Raw genomic sequence first — 18,205 nt, forward strand, 5'->3', positions numbered from 1 at the left:
AAGCTGATTTGCCTTAAAAAGGGAAAGTTGCTGTGAAATATATGAGCATTCTGCAGCGACTCCTGCAGCTAGGTAATTGCAGTTTCCTGCACTGCACTATTGTTCCTGTTAATGAGCCTGAAGGCCCGTGTGGCCACGCTGGAGAGCACAAGGCTAGCGAACAGTGCGCTGTAATAAATGGCTCGCTGTATGCAAATGCACAGTTAGTGAAGTCATGCTCAGTTTGTCAGAGTTTAATGAGTGTGCTGGGTTTGGTGTACAGAAACACTCTGACTCATGTTTGGTCACACTTAAACAGATTATGCATTAGTCAAATTCTGTTTTCAAATAAGATTGGTGCAAACTAAGCATATTCCCTTTCTTGGGACAAGAATTTACAGCTATGCAGAATGCATGGCCGTCTATAGAGCAGTGGATGCATTCAAAGGCTATTAATGCATAAATCATGTAAATGCTCTGTTAGGATACAGCCAGTGATTTTTATGGCTCGCTATATGAGGATATTATTCAGATGTGACTGCTGCAGCAGACTGAAGCGTTCCATTTCCATCTCAGCTCTGTTTGTGCGCGTCGTGGCGTTGTAAAATAGAGAAACTCTCCGGATGGACACTACATCTACAGTGCTGCACACTTTATCATTCATATGTGCGTGTACTGGCCCTGAGCTCTCAAGCACAATAACACCGGACCAAACACTACAACAGTTCATAAAAATTGACTTACCATAAACGCATAAAAATCCAAGAAATACAATCTAGTGGAAGTCATTAAGATTTTTTCTACGTGTGCAAAGGAGATGAAAATATGAGCTGGATTTAACTGATCATATCTTATTAATCTCCAGAGGGACGTCGTACTGTTGGAGGTGTGAGCAGGGAGAGAAGCACGGTTGAAGTCTCCGGAGATCTCCACGGACGCTTTGGGATTCTGTGCTTGAAGTTCGGAAAGAGGCGAGTTGATGATGTCACAGGCGGCAGGTAGCACAGATGAACTCTCAGTGGAAACCACGGGTGGGAACCCGCCGCTAGAAGTACAATATCTGGAGTGCAGGGATGCTATTTCACAGGGGATAGATTGCAACATCCATTCTCACTGTGCACATTAATCCTTCCTCCTTTTACTCTTGCTTTACTATATGCAGTTTCTGTCCAGTTGCCGTTAGACATGTGTTGGAGTGCAAAATATGTTCCTGCTGCCATGTTATGGAGAGAAACACACTTTATGACAGCTTCATTTGTCTACATCAAGACCCCAAGCTCTCTGGCTTCATGAGCCTGCTCTATTTCCTCAGCATCTCTCCTTTAACCTGAACAAAACCCTGAATTATTTCGGAAGTTAAAAGTCATTGTAGTCAAATTTGATGCTTCTTTAAGAGGACGGTGTCAGAAATGGATTACCTGGACTTTCAATAAAGTGGGAATCTGAAACTTCTGGATGCTTGTTGTGCTCGTTCTTCCACTTTTGATGGAGGCAGACTGAAGGGACGTTCCTGTATCCCAACATCTGAATGTTTTTCTTCATGGGCCATGTGGTTTGGGCAGCATGCAACATGATAATAGCAAACCAAAGCCAGTTAAATCATTTCACCCAAAAAGGGTTGAAATCTTGTCTACAACGGTTGAAAAGAACTCCTGGCAGGCATCATTTGATCAGCACATCATCCAAACCATGAGGGAAAATTGTGTCTAAAATTGCTGTTTTTGTGTGTCTAACTTTATGAGATGACCACAAGTTCTTATTTTGATCAATTCCCAAACAAAAGTCAGACTCACGCTTACGTGTGTGCTGCCAGAAGAAGATTTGACAATCTTCTTTAAACTCCAAGTGTCCCTGAAAGCTTGTGGTTTCCATTTGTGCCACCTCGTCATTATTTTGCAGTGGATTAAACCACTGAGTGGAAAGAAATTAAAAAAATGAAAAGCTGCAAGCAGCGATGAACGGGCCCTCGCACCCTTGTGCACATTCAGGCGTGCTGCAGTGGAAGCGCTTGTATGACTTGCATGTAGATTCTTCAGGCCTGGACATTTAGCAGATGACACCATCCACGAGTCTTTATGTCAAACCATTCAAAAGTTATAGCAGAAAGTAGGAACTATCAAATATGGACCAATCCGATGAAGGTGGCGCGTGCTTTTTGGCGTCTATCGTCGCCACGGTAACCCTTTGACTAAGAAAAGTAATGCGCGCCGTCGCAGGATCTAGACGCACATTTTGATGGATAACACACTGGGTGCACGTTACGGTTCGGGCCACATTAACGGCTGATGAAATGGCATAAATTGCGCCAAAATTACACAATTAATTCAAAATGGCCGACTTCCTGTTCGGTTTCGGCCATGGCGCCAAGAGACTTTTCTTTAAGTTGTGACATGATACAGGTGTGTACCGATTTTCGTGCATGTACGTCAAACCGTATTGTGGGGCTTGAGGCACGAAGTTTTCTAGGGGGCGCTGTTGAGCCATTTTGCCACGCCCATTAATGCAAACCATTAAATATCAGATTTTTCGCCAGGCCTGACTTGCGTGCAAAATTTGGTGACCTTTGGGGCACGTTTAGGGGGGAAAAAAGGCCCTCCTTTCGTCGGAAGAAAAACGAGAAAAATAAAAACAATTCCTACGGATACAATAGGGCCTTCGCACTGTCAGTGCTCAGGCCCTAAAAAATAAATACCAGGTGGACAAGAAATGTCCTGCTTTTCTTAGCGGCTGACAACAATCACGTAGAACAGAAAGCATTTTACTCCTACATGACGATACAGCTGACATCATGTTCCATTTCACGAGTTATTTAATGTCTACTTCTTTCACAGCAAACTATTTTAGGTTTAAATAGAATCTAACAAACTGTGAAGCTTACATCTGTAAAGAAAACAAAAACGAGCCAGTAGGATGACATCGTCTTGTTCGCTGTTTGTGTCACATCAAAGTTTATTTGTCACCCCCATATGTGACCCATTACCATAACTATCAGACGCAGCCTTGGTGGAAGGCTTGGCGGCAGATGCATCGATGCCTGCGAGCGCTTCCCTGTCCACACACACCGAGCTGCAGATGTTACCGTCATGAAAACGCGCGTGTGTGCGTCTGTGTCAAAGAACCCGGGATAGTAATCGGATGTGATTTGACAGCTGACAGTGAACTACTCGTGTTTCACGTGTCATATGTGTGTACGCTGATTTCACTACTGTCCTACTGTAACAGGCAGCTGCCATTATTAATAATCTTTGCAGTTCCTGTTTCAAAATTCCCATTTTCATCCCTTGTGGCTGTGTGTGTATATGTGTGTTATTTACATACACTCGTGTGATTGATGCAACCCCCCCCTCCCCTCACTTCGGTGCAGGACCCTTTAAGATTTAATGCTCCCTAATCCCCTTTAGCTTCGGCCTTTCTTTGCACGGCGAGCATAAAGCTGCCGATTTACTTTATGAAGCTCTCGCCCTGGACCTCTAGCAGATTTATTGTCGTTTTTATGTGTCGGCTGATCCTGGAATGTGGTCGTGATACTGACGGACAGGCAGATACGCGCTGAGAGAAAAGTGCTGCGCTCGACGATTTGATAGAACCGTAAACAAGATTTCATTAATTACACTCTAGACTTTCATCACGGGGGATCAAACTACAGGATTTGGGCAAATTAAACACCATTTCAAGGATTATGGGCGCTGTGAAATGGACGTTTAATTAGCTGCATTCATGCAATTGTGTAGTGTTGATGAACTTCAGGTGAAGAATGATGTATTCTAATATATAAGTCGAACATAGATGAGTCTTTAGTCAACATTTTAAAAACATCTAGAGAAATGGAACCATGATTCACACTTTTTTATTTATTTTTTAACTATTTTTGTGTATTTGGGTTACTGTTGAGGTAAGGTATTCTTCTTCCAGTTGAAACGGGTCTGAAAGAGCCTCCTGACCAAGCGGCCGATTGTTCGATTGTCGAGTTATTAATCATGTTATAAATACATCAAAGACACTTCAGTGGATTGTCTTTTTACAATAACACACAAGGAGGACAAATGGGTTACGGTTTACGGTTAGATAGGGAGGAAGAGTGAGGGTGGGAGTGGGACTGGAGGAGGGGGGGCAGGCCGAGGTCAAGTGGTTGTGGTTGTGATCAGCTGTTTTCCAGGGTTGGATACAAAAGTACGAGACTCAAAGAGCTTCTCTCCTCAGGATTCAGCACGGTAACATTTGGCATTTGAGTTGATGTAATTCCGCCTCCGTAGTCATCTTTCTTCTATTTTATTGCATATTTATCTCTTTATTGAATTCATTAGAACACAGTTTTTGTTTAACCAGATGTATATAGTTGTGTACATACTTGTGTGAACATCAACATTTTTTGCTGCATTCTTTTTATGTCTGACAAATCCACCTCCATCAAAGACGAGCGAACCTTTGAGTAAACAAACCGTGAAGGTCGCTGCACAAAAATTACACTTAAATTGAAGAATTCCTGATAATACAACTGAGCCAGCTTCTGTTTTTCATTTGCATCACTACTTCATTCCTTTGCTGGAAATTTATATTGACACATTTATATTGAAAAAAACAGTCCAATGCATGCAGAACACACCAAAGATAGTGTGGATTCAGATTTTAAACATGCAAATATGTAAAGATCTGGAGGCTGATGCACACCTAAAAAAACTTGAAAAACAGGTGCGTTGGAGTAGGTAGGAGTGAACAAAGGAAGAAAGGGGTCTCCTGCACACTGTCAAGTCACTTGCAAAAGACTTTAATAAAGCAAACAAACAACGTTTCGGTCCACAGGACCTTTCTCAAAAATCGAAAAATCTCTGCTTGAGAAAGGTCCTGTGGACTGAAACGTTGTTTGTTTGCTTTATTAAAGTCTTTATTATATTTTAGTCTTTTTTATATTTTTTATATTTTTTATATTACTTATATTTCTTGTATATTTCTTGTATTTCTTATTGTTTTGCACTACTGCTATTTATCTTGCACTGGAGAGGTGATGCTACCTCTAATCTCACAGTACCCAGGTACATTGATAATAAAGTATTCTGATTCTGATTCTGATATTCTGATTCTTTAGCGAGTGACTTGACAATGTGCGGGAGACCCCTTTTTTCCTTTGTTCAAACATGCAAATATAAAACAAGGGTTTTCTTTTTTCCTATGAAAATATCAGGTTAACTTATATTTTGGGTCCAGATGTGTAAAAAGAAACTTCACACCTTTTATTAAAGTGTTAAATATAAATCTTAGTATGTAATTTTGAACACAGCATAAATATTAGTGGTGTTTTCATTCAGCATGGCCTCAGTTTGAGCCAGCAGACACTTAGCTTTCCATCCATCCATCCATCCATCCATCCATCCATCCATCCATCCATCCATCCATCCATCCATCCATCCATCCATCCATCCATCCATCCATCCATCCATCCATCCATCCATCCATCCATCCATCCATCCATCCATCCAAAAAGGTTTAGTCTATCCAGGCAGTTTGGGATGTTTTATGCTCTATGGGTTTCCTTTTCTTTTACTTCAGTGTGCATGCTTTTAAAAGGTCTTTGGTGTTAAAACAGCAAGCGGAGATGAAAGACACGCGCATCATTCCCTTGTGTCTGGTTTGGCACATGTAAAAAAAAAAAAAAAAAATCACACCAGATTCCAAGTATATGAGGGGTTTGTCTGGTAAACACTCAAAATAAAATCGTGAAGCATCATTTGAGCTTTTTAAACCACACTTTTATGCTTCAATTTCTCAGCATGAAAGTCATTATTTGCACCTCCAAAACTGTCAAGTTTCTTTCTTTAACAGTTAAAACACACCTTTGATGCTGTATTTGCATGTGTAATGCTACTGCTGGTGTTGGTAAGTAAACATTTTGAATGAGGGTTGTTGTGTCTACAGAGACCCAGACGAGACATTAACACGAGACAAATAAATAATATCAAGCGCTGGAAGTGTTTTCTTTTGTTGTGATGTTTGGTCTCTTCCAGCATCCACTTTTTCATTTTCTCTCGATTTGATCAAAAAAGCACTCATAGGCAACACAGAAAATCACTCTGGTAGCAGATTGTTAATAGTGCAGAAAACTGGGGGAAAAACATTTACACTGATTTTCAAATAGAAAGTGAAAGTTATGTTATCACAGATGCAAAAATACATGCAAATATGTGCATGTGCACTGTAAATGGGCTTGCAAAGACATGCAAAACCATCCGTGGATCTCTGCAACCATGTGAAGTTCTTAAAAAAAAACATTTTCCTCTGTGCCGTTGTAATAAATAGAATATGTTGTAGCCTTATTACTTTTAAGCTTAAGCAGATTCAACTCACTATTTCATTCTGCAACTGGCTGCGAGGCCAGAAGGACTCGGCGATCTTATTATCAGCAATCGTTCAGTTTCAATCTGATATACTGTGACAGTTATTAAGAGCACGCTGCCTACGGCCACGAGCGCTGATCAACAGTTTAAAGTTTACATACTGCAGTTTTCAGCCTGTCACCTCTTGGGCTGAGGGAAACTTCCTTGTCGTGTGGCCATATTGAATGTCTGAAGGACATCCAGGCGTTAAGAAATGCCATTTGCGCTTCGATTTTCAATTTCGACCAATCTCCTGTCAACAAGATCTTTCTGCTTGTGCTCTCTGTCATGCTCCCCTGTGGGTCTCCCACCACTTCCTTTTTTTTTTTTTTTTTTGCTTTCACCCTGTCCTTCATGAAATCAAGACAGCGGCAATAATCCTCTCTAATAGCAGATGACAGCTCCACATAACTTCTGACATTAGCTTTTAGCCATCACATCTTTACAACCCAGTGTATTGACGGCAGATTTGTCCGCGAGCGGTGTTGGCTTTGGCAGTCCCTTTTGCTCTGGGTCTCTCTTTCTCTCTGCTCACATTTCTGAGCAGAGAGATCAGAGAGCCTCATCTAGGGTTGCCACCCGTCCCGTAAAATACGGAATTGTCCTTGTACCGTATTTTCCTTAACTTTTACACCATATTCTAGTTGAATTATTGAAATAAATTAACTTTTACACCATATTCTAGTTGAATTATTGAAATAAATTAACTTTTACACCATATTCTAGTTGAATTATTGAAATAAATTAACTTTTACACCATATTCTAGTTGAATTATTGAAATAAATTAACTTTTACACCATATTCTAGTTGAATTATTGAAATAAATTAACTTTTACACCATATTCTAGTTGAATTATTGAAATAAATTAACCTTTACACCATATTCTAGTTGAATTATTGAAATAAATTAACTTTTACACCATATTCTAGTTGAATTATTGAAATAAGTTAACTTTTACACCATATTCTAGTTGAATTATTGAAATAAATTTACTTTTACATCATATTCTAGTTGAATTATTGAAATAAATTAACTTTTACACCATATTCTAGTTGAATTATTGAAATAAGTTAACTTTTACACCATATTCTAGTTGAATTATTGAAATAAATTAACTTTTACACCATATTCTTCACCTGTAGGCTATATTACATCTGGGCTGATGTGGACATACGTAGCATAGGAGGATATTTCAGCTGCTAGTATGGTTGGCTGTCTGTACAGTCATGTAAGTTCAATGCTATTAAAGCACTTTAAACTTTAAATCAAAGCATTTTGTTTTTTTCATATAAAATAAACACATTTTTATTCAGTTTAGAAGTTTTGGGGCTTTTTTTTTGGCTCCTGCGCTGCTGAAATCAGGGCGTCCCTTATTTCTATTTCTGAAAGGTGGCAACCCTAGCCATCACACACTCGTCATTACAGGATGGACCTCCATCGCTTTTTGCTTTCCATCCCATGGAGTCACATTCCTCATTGTTTTGATAGCAGCACATAATTACAGAATACAGACACTGTTTCCTAGCTATTTCTAAGAAAAAATTGAAAAAATCTGATTATATTTGTTGCGTTAACCATAAAAGTCAGCAAACAGTTCAGTGTCAGTGTAACTTGTCACAAAAAAACTCATTGATTCTTTTCTCTGTGCTCGGTGATGGAGACTCGAACGTAACAAAAAAAAGGAAAAGTTGAGTAGGACCGAGAAATTTGGGAAACGTCAGAACTTTGAAAACTTTGAACTTTCCACACAAGTTTGAAAGAAATGATGTTCAATGTCATCAAAATACATGCAAATTTGAGGCCAGCAGGGCCCTCGAGGAAATGTGAAAAGAAACCGGTCCTTTCATCACTCTTCCTTTCAGGTGCAGTTTCACAAGGACAATCTGAATCCATCTTTGCTCAATGTAAGATTTGAGCTGCTCAGCAGCCTCTGACTGTTGTTGTCCAGCTCTCCTCTTCACGATGTGCCATTGAAGTCTCAAAAGGAGACCAATCTGAGATGCAGACGGGTCAGTCAGAGTCACACACACACTTTGTCCACATAGACACAGAAAGCTTAATTGTTGCATTGATCCGACCAATATTGAAGTTTTAACAGCTATTTATCCACCTTAGCCCGGCTGTAATCGAACCGAACTGAAGTTCTTGAGATCGAGCTTTTAGTGCCAAATAATGCGTCCTAATTCAAGTTATTCGGGCAACTGACGCTTAGCCGAGCTAGTGACTGCCCCGGGACTCCCCCTTCTGAAAGTGACGACAATGGGAACGCCAGAATATCAACATAGGAGAAGAAAAGACCAACAACAAAGAAGGAACCGGAAAAACGCCAACGCAAAAGTGCGTGTGGCGCCAGGGGCGTCAATTGGGTATGGCAAGGTATGGCAGCCGCCACACCTTGGCTTCAAGGGAAAATGTAAATTTTTGTTTTTTAAATATATTTTGGAATTACTCTGTGTCTATTTGTATTGATTATTCTATTACTTAATACATATAGATTAACTACAAATGCAAATCAGAACAACATGATCGATTTCACTAGTTATTTTACACTGCAAAAACTCAAAATCTTAACAAGAATATTTGTCTTTTCTGGTTAAAATGTCTAATTTTTAGTAAAAAAAAATGTCATTACATTTAAGACAAGACTCAAAAACAACCATTTTCACCTGTTTCAAGTAGATTTTCACTTAAAATAAGTGGAAAAATCTGCCAGTGGAACAAGATTTTTTTTGCTTGTAATGAGAAGATAAATCTTGTCCCACTGGCAGATTTTTCTACTTATTTCAAGTGAAAATGTACTTGAAACAGGTGAAAATGGTCAAATAACAAGTTATTTTTTTGGTGATGTCTCTTGTTTTAAGTGTAATGAGATTTTTTGACTAAAAATGACACATTTTAACTAGAAATAAGACAAATATTCCTGGTAAGATTTGGAGTTTTTGCAGTGAGCGTCCAAAAACGTCCATCTTTGGTGTGAAACTGTTTTTTCTCAAAATGCTCAAGAAAAAAAAATACCACTTCAGGATCCTTTCTAAACTATTAATCAATCCTTTTCAGGAGTTTATCCATGCTGTCTTGTGTTCTCGTGATCCTGAGGCCTCTTAGCCCATTTAGACCTTTTACCAACGCTCCAACTGGGGATGAGGGATGGGGAAGGAGTCTAGGGAATGACACGGAGGAGTAGCGGAGTAGCCATATGGCCTGTGACAAGGATAGGGGGCAAAGCTGACAGGGCAGAGGGAACCGTGATGGCAGGCGGGAGGCAAAGGGAGAAAATCACACTGGAAGGACGACATGCTCCCCTTCTGCCAAGGCGGAAAGCGGCAGCAGCTTGTGTGTGTATGTCACTGTGCGTGCCGCTGACTGACAATGCTGCTGATCGAATCCAACGTGGATGCCTGTGTACTGACAGCACTGATGCCACAAGTCTGGACAGGGCCTGGAGCGCGCGAGCGACTTGAGAAACCTCAAACAGAGACACTCAAGAAGAATACGTGCGTTTCCTCCCCGTGCTGTGTGTATAATGCACGTGTGTGCGGCCCAGTGTGGGTGTCAGCCAGTCAGAATCCTCTGAATGCTTAAGGAGCTTCTCTACCAGCTGGGTGAGCCAGGTGCTTAGTTGCCCCCTGGCCCTCCTATTACTGCTGCCCCCCAGGCCTGCTCAGTCAACTGCCACTTGCTACCAAATCAATATTATCTCACACAGAGGACAACATGTCATTCCACCACTGAGAGGTCAGACAGCACATGCTGTTGGGCAGCACCAGGTACGAACCGTTGGGAAACTAGAACGCAGCAGAATGTTCAGTATTCCTTCAGAACGGGTTGAAATGTAAACATTTACATTGATGAAAACACACACTTTTATTCAAGCCATTTTTAAGTTGACCTTACTCCCTGAGACACTGATGACCTCTCTGTGACATGTTTGATCAAGAGATGCAGTTAAATAGCTCCCTTTAAAGACAGTCTGATCCAACTCTGTTTTAGTTTCTTCAAGACTCAATTAACCCTTGTGCTGTCTACGGGTCAAGGAAGGAGGAAGAGAAGATGGGAGGAAAGAAGGAAGGAAGAATGAAAAGAAGGAAAGAAAGAAGGAAGGAAGAAAGAAAAGAAGGATGGATGGAAGGAAGGAAAGAAGGAAGGAAGGAAGGAAGGAAGGAAGGAAGGAAGGAAGGAAGGAAGGAAGGAAGGAAGGAAGGAAGGAAGGAAAGAAAGGATGGAAGGAAGGGAGAAAAGAAGGAAGGGTGGAAAGAATTAAGGAATGAAGGAAGGAAAGAAATAAAGAAAGAAAGAAAGAAAGAAAGAAGGATGGAAGGAATCGAGGATGGGGAAAAGGAAAGGAGAAAAGAAGGAAGGAAGGAAAGAAGGAAGGAAGGAAGGGAGGAAGGAAGGAAGGAAAGGATGGAAGGAAGGAAGGAAGGAAGGAAGGAAGGAAGGAAGGAAGGAAGGAAGGAAGGAAGGAAGGAAGGAAGGAAGGAAGGAAGGAAGGAAGGAAGGAAGGAAGGAAGGAAGGATGGAAGGAAGGAAGGAAGGAAGGGAGAAAAGAAGGATGGAAGGAAGGGAGAAAGAAGGAAGGGTGGAAAGAAAGAAAGAAAGAAAGAAAGAAAGAAAGAAAGAAAGAAAGAAAGAAAGAAAGAAAGAAAGAAAGAAAGAAAGAAGGGAGAAAAGAAGGATGGAAGGAAGGGAGGAAGTGAGGAAAGAAGGAAGGAAGGAAGGAAGGAAGGAAGGAAGGAAGGAAGGAAGGAAGGAAGGAAGGAAGGAAGGAAGGAAGGAAGGAAGGAAGGAAGGAAGGAAGGAAGGAAGGAAGGAAGGAAGGAAGGGAGAAAAGAGGAAGGGAAGAAGGAGAGAGCAGGAGGAAAGAAAGATAGAAGAATTGGGTCATTTTGACCCAAAGACAGAACAAGGGTCATAATGTGTCAGCCTTAAGATTGTGTGTAAGGAATGCATACAACTGAACATGATGGCGCACATAAGAGTTAATCAGAGCTTCACACAGGTACAGCCACTGACAACTGACAACAATGTGTGTTGTTTAAATTGCTGCATTTGTATTAATTGATTTGCAGCACACACACAGCCAAATAACCCTTTTCCATAATAATACCTGGCCTGGCAGCAGAAAAACTTTTGCTGACAAAGCTCCAAGGACACCGAGGAGCTGGATGCTGGATGCGCGTGTCGCCGGCTTTCCCACAGCAATTCCAGCACCGAGATTGTTTTCATTCCTGCTTAAGTAGTGGCACAAAAGTGATAAGTAGATAATGACTTCTAATTATCCATGTCCCGCAAACATATCAACAATAATCAATGACATTCCATAATGTTTCTGAACATCTGCGCGAGAGCGAGCGTTTCATCGGTGCGCGTTGAGTGATGGCCCGTTGTAATGCGGCATCAAACTCCTAATAGCTGCTTTATACCTTTTCATCTGCAGGTTCACTTTGGAGCCGTCTAATTCAAAACAGGGACTCTCAATTATGCAACGTGTCATTTACATATGCTAATTAGGATCATATTAATTATCTTGAAATTGGGTAATTAGCCAATCTCAATTAAGGCATTGTTCATTACACTAAATGCACAGGAAAGGTGTTTGAAGTTTTTCCCCATGCCTTTATTCATTTGTGCGTGCGTGCACGTGGGTGCACGTAAGAGAGAACTGGGCTGCCTGCCACATCAGAATCAAGCCTCAGTGGTGTGTTTAATAATTTAAGCATCCCAGCTCATACAAGGGATGCACCCACAGCTTTCATCGTTACTAAGCATATGGTTCTGTAATGAGCCCGCTTGCTTGTAAAATAGTAATGCCAGAATGGAGCAGAATAAAAGAGACAACAGCCAGCTTTCTTCCTCTTTGTTTTGAGTCACTCAGGGCTAGCAGCGGTGCCAGCGGTGCCCAGCTCTTTACACAAGCTTGCTTCGGTTCCAGCGTTGCTCGGCTGACACCGGGAAGGCCAGTTTGCACCAAACAAGTACAGTAATGGAAGCAACGGAAGCCAAACATATCTTTCCAAACAGTTTACCTCAGAGGAGAGAAGATTTAAATGTTGCCCTGAACTGGTGCACAGCTGTGAACCGCAAACACAGCCAAGGTAAAAAAATATCATCATGCTGGCTGCCTGATCTTCTCTGCGGTACAAAAATATACTTACTGACACTTCATGAAGGTTTTTTTTTAACTGATGTGATTCCAGTTGAGCTGTGTGGAGGGAATTAAGTTTGAGCTTGGTTAGTAATTAACATGCTTCAGAGTTTATTTGTGTGAGCTCCAAGTGCATCGTTGTGGGCACCTACACCCAGAAGCACAGCAGGATCCTGGATCCGGCCGGAGGTTTGGAAGCACTCACTTCCCAACTTCCTATTGCGGAGCCTGAGGCATTTGGGGACTCGCCGCCTCCTTCCATCATTTCCAGGATGCACCAACTCCTCCTCCTCCTTAAGTCTCCTACAGGGCTGGCGTACGTTGTATATGTGGAGATGCATGCTTATAAAGGCTTCCAGTCATGTGCATTCATGTTTAAATCTCAGGCACTGCAGGGGATGTCGTCTTCTCTGGGCTGGGGAAAGATAATGAATGATGCGCTGCCCTTCAGCTGTTCTTGAATAGTAAATTACCTCTTTAACAACTTGCGCTGGAGAAGAGAGTCTATTCACTAATGAGGAATGACGCATGCAATGCAAGGTCAAGGTTTACACATAAACCTTTTCTTATTCATTTCTATAGATGGTACATATTTAATTGAAAAAAAAAGCTTGAATTGATTTTCTTTTGAAGCCTATTTTTGCATCACATACTTTCATCTTGTTCTTTTACCAGCAAATAGATATGACTTGTATGTGAGGGTGTGATGGAAATGTGAAAAATTCTTATAGAGAGGTCTTTTCTTTTCTAAAGTTTCTGAAATTCTTACTTAACCCTTAAAATATGTGTGTACTTTTCTATAACTTTGTAATTCTTGCTTCAATGTCACAACGGAAGGACTCTTAAGCTGGCTTGCTATCAGATAAACGCTCCTTCCTCTGCAGTAATCCTTCCCTCATCCCTTCTTCTGTTTGTCAAAACGTCCCTGTGATCAGCCGGAGCGCCCTTCTGCTTGTCCCAGGCGTCCTGATGTTTAGCTCAAGTGTCACTTTGGTGTCACCCCTCCGGGCAAACTGAACCCTGCACATAGAAGAAGCTTTGGCATTTTCCACTCTGCCCTTTGATGAGCTTGGATGCAACACTCTGTAAGCGAGCAGCCGCACCGATTCCTGCACAGTCCAACTCATGGCTTCTAAGTGTGGGTTGTCCTGAAGATGGAAAATAAAAGATGAATACTAAGTGCTGATTCACTTGTTAACGACAGATTTCACCACCTCGATAGCCAACTGTCAGCAGAGGTGCAGCACATTGTGGGGTGAAGCCAGACAAAGATCCTGGTCCTTGCTGTTGACGGGGTGCTTTCCTTCCACCAGGGGGAGCTGTGGTATACCAGTAGAGGGAGCACGTTGTTATCTCCTTGTGGGGTTCATGGAGCAATGAAATGCTTGTGACATAACACACATGTAGTGTAAACTTCAGGCATGTTAGCTGTGCTCCAAGGTGTCTCAAAGACGCAGTATTTTACATTCGTGTGGAAGACTCCTGTTAAAGGATTTAATAAAGATACATGTGGGTGCAGGATGCTTTGTGGAGCTGCAGGCTTTATAACATTTGTTTTTCCACAGTTTCTGCACAGCTTTAAAGTGAAGACAGGTCGGTGTTTACCTCTTCATATGTGGGTTTAACAATAGGAGAGAAAAAAGAGAGAACTCCAAGGTAACATTTGTCAGTGAGGGACAGCGGCAGTCTGTTGTTCGCCTGATTGACTTCATGGAGAAAAACGGCGAGACACCACCAGGGTGATGCTTGAGTGCCTCTAATCTCCGTTTTCCAATGCCCCTGTTGTTTTTCCTTTTTCTTCCTCCCTCCTTTAAACCATCTTTTTCTCTCCCTCTGTCTGTCTCGTCCCTCCCTTTTCAGCGGACTCGGATCTCTGCATAGCTCTAACCTTTCATTATGACAAGACAAAGCTTTAATCTCTCACGAACCATTTCCCCCTTGTGACAGGCAGAGTGAGCGGTGACTGCAAACACACACACACACACACACACACACACACACACACACACACACACACACACACACACACACACACACACACACACACACACACACACACACACACACACACACACACACAGAGGAGATGTGGACGTCTGATGCAGGTATGCCCACAACTGACTCAATGCAAAGTGACACATAGTAACAAAAGAAAACTATAGAGGAGACGATGAAGGGAGGGATGCAGCTGTGCAGGAATAGCTTCTTTTCCTGTATCGATGACAACATGCCTTTATAGTTATTTTTAAACGGTTTGCTTTTTACAATATTAACTCAACTGTCTAAAGCAGAAATGTAAAAGAAGGAAACACAGATAAATAAAACATGTTTCAAAAGAGTCAAACAATCTTTTTCTTTCTTTATTACCGGCCTTAGGAAGACGCGAGGATGCCCCTTGAACTGCGAATTGTCAGGCAAAACATTAAAAAAGAGCAATAAAGAATACTAATAAAGAAAAAAAGTAAAACATTTTCTATAAAAAAAGGGCCGACCAAGGAAATTAAGAGCATATCAACATGAAAAAGACACAATGACAACGAAAGAGGAAACTTAGAAAACACACAAAGCAACAAAAAACCACAATAGTGATTTTAGGGAATTTTTTGTTTGATTTATTCATTTATTTAAGTATGTATTTTACTGCTGTCCAGGGTGCAGCCTTCGTTCCTCCCGGTGGCATCTGGGACGAGCTCCCGTCGCTGATACGGAAAATGAACAGGATGCTTTCTCAGAAATCTTTGGCCCTCAAGTCCAGCGTAATGTGGACCTTTTAAGACACATGAAAGCCCTGACTTTAAACTGGTTAAGTTCAAAGGGAATATAAGGAGGTGTTGTCAATCACAAAGTAGAGATTAAGCGCGCATGTAGATGTGAAACATCAAACAATAAACGGTCATCCTGACGGTGTATCATCAGCGTCCCCAGCCTGCCCTTTCCACTATTTTGCATAACAGCCTAAGAGCCACACTTCATAGGGACTTCATAATCACACCCCCTGGTGAGATGACAGCCTGATTGGATATCAGAGGGAGGCATTCGCATGTATTTGCATACTAATTGACAAATATGCTCCCCCTCATCCTTCTCACATACATCCTTATCCTTTTGTCTCCTTCTCTCCCGCTCACTAAGTCAACGTCACAGCTGCGAGCAGCACAATGAGCGATGAGTCGACTTGTTTGTCTTGACAACATTTATTGCTCCGTCATTTAATTCCTGCATCGCAACATTTTTGTTTTAAATCACGTGACATTTACACGCGCGTCCCCGACAGGGAGAGTAAATATATATGACTATTTGAATTCAAAAGATGAGCTGGAGCTGGGGCTCATGTGAGCACATTGAATTGAATCTCAAGAGTTTAGCATTTTTCTTCTCTGTAGTTGCTGGGATGTTTCCAACACTTGTGATGTCTCCATTTGTTTACACTACATTAATAACGCATCCTGGCCTCGAGAAAACTCAGCGATGAATAGTTTTAGCTTCAATGGTGCAACAGTAACTGTGCCCTTCTTTCTTTACCTTTACCTCTGTAATGTATGCAGGATGGGGTTTTGCATTTCCATGTTGAAAAAAAAACCTGGTGTCCCTGGAAAATATGTGGCCTTGAAGGCAGCATATGTTGCTATAAAATACCAATGAACTTTTCCTCATTAATGCTGCCGTCACAGACGTGTAAATGACCTTTGCCAAGGGCACTAGGAGATCCGCATCCCATCTAAACGCTGGAGTTTAGACTTTCTGTTACATGTTGGCGTCCATTTATAGTCTGACTACAATTCCCTGGCTACGTGGGAATTGTAGTCACGTAAGCAAGTTATATCTTGCCAGAGGTGTCAAAAGTATTCCCATTCATTACTCAGGTAGAAGTATAGATACTAGAGTTTAAAAATACTCCTGTAGAAGTTGAAGTATCAACTCAAGTTTTTTACTCAAGTAAAAGTATAAAAGTACTGGTTTCAAAACTACTTAAAGTATAAAAGTAAAAGTAATGTAAGGGGGAAAAAAGCCATTAAGGACAAAAGCCATTGAAAATGAATGTATCTTAGTATAATGCAAATATATTAAAGAACCATATATGTGTACTATTGAGCATTAACATGTGTTTCAGAGAGCAGGAGATATGATGACTAGTTGCCTATAAGTATTGTAATGGTGCAAAAAGTCAAACTTCAGAGGCATGTTATCATTTATCCTAACCTTTATTGGAATGTACATCCAAGTTTAGTTGCAGGAATCTGAGGGAACGGATGTAAGAACAAAACTGGACAAGAACATCTGAAACAACCACAACCAAATTCACTCTATCCGGATGGAGCAATTTAACTGGATAGTTTTTTTTTAAAGGCCGAAATGAAATAGAGTAACGAGGCTGTTTTTAAAATGTAAGGAGTAAAAAGTACAGATAATTGCGTGAAAATGTAAAGAGTAAAAGTAAAAAGTCGCCTGAAAAATAATTACTCCAGTGAAGTATAGATAACCAAAATTTCTACTTAAGTAAGGTAACAAAGTATTTGTACTTCGTCACTTGACACCTGTGTATCTACCCATGTGGTTAAGTAATCTATTGATGAGCGACAGTGATGCACCTGAGTGATTAGAGATTACAGTTGTCCAGGTTATGTGTTGCCTTTGTAATGTTTGCCCTTGTAATTCCTCCAGACTCAATGATATTATGCTCTGCCGAAGAAGATATATGCACATAAAACATTTCTTGGCCAAGGGGGCGTCTCCTGCCCGTCTTTGCCTTACAGTGACTCAGCTTTTGTACCAAACCATCATTACATTCACCTGTTGATGCAACAGTCTGGATTGCTGTTCCTTTCCCTGTGCTATATTCCTTTTGCACGTCATAAATAAATACTGTCAGTTATCTTTCAATGCTGCCACAGTTGCAGCAAACAGTAAATCTCGCCCCCCAGCTAGATGTCTGCAGATGCTGAACCTCTATGTGTTGACTAATCTATCCCCAACACACGTAGATCCATACGTCCAGCAGAAAACCCCAGCGTTCGTGAAGTCGACACACACACACACACACACACACACACACACACACACACACACACACACACATACACATAGCGCACAATTTCCTTCTCAACAGCCGCCTCCCCTGAGCATGTGTAAGCAGTTTAATGACACGTTGTGAGTGTCCACGCAGCATCAAACAGCTCGGCTGTTTGTGTGAGTGCCAGCGTTGCACATGTTGCCCTCAGAGCGAGGCCAGCAGCATGCAGAGGTGTTTTCTGGGCCAGGTGCCAACATCTTTTTTAGTTGTACTAAAAAACAAGAACAACAAAAAGAAAACACAAGATGCAGAGGGTGAACCAGCCAACGTGAGAGAGACTATCAGAGCGAAACTTAGGGGAGATTTAATTATTTTTAACCAGAGGCAATTGGATAAAAAAAGGGCACAGACATAATGACTTCATTTAGAGGTTTAATTAGTTGAGCACGTATCGCTTTGGCTTCTGCCCTGCGTAATCTGTGATGACGTTTTTAAAAAAAACATTTTTTTTGTCAGACCTGTTTTTCTGCCTCTGTGTCTCTCTTCATCTCTCTGCCTTTATCTCCCTCTTCTCTCGGACCACATAAATAATTCCCATTGCCTCCCTGAGCATGCACAGAGAAATAGAGATGAAATATGTATGGCTACACGCCATGGTGCTTTTGAAAAGGACTATTTCAAAGGTACTGGGGGTCTGCTG

The sequence above is a fragment of the Cololabis saira genome, chromosome 15, assembly GCF_033807715.1.
Source record: "Cololabis saira isolate AMF1-May2022 chromosome 15, fColSai1.1, whole genome shotgun sequence".
Taxonomy (NCBI): Eukaryota; Metazoa; Chordata; class Actinopteri; order Beloniformes; family Belonidae; genus Cololabis; species Cololabis saira.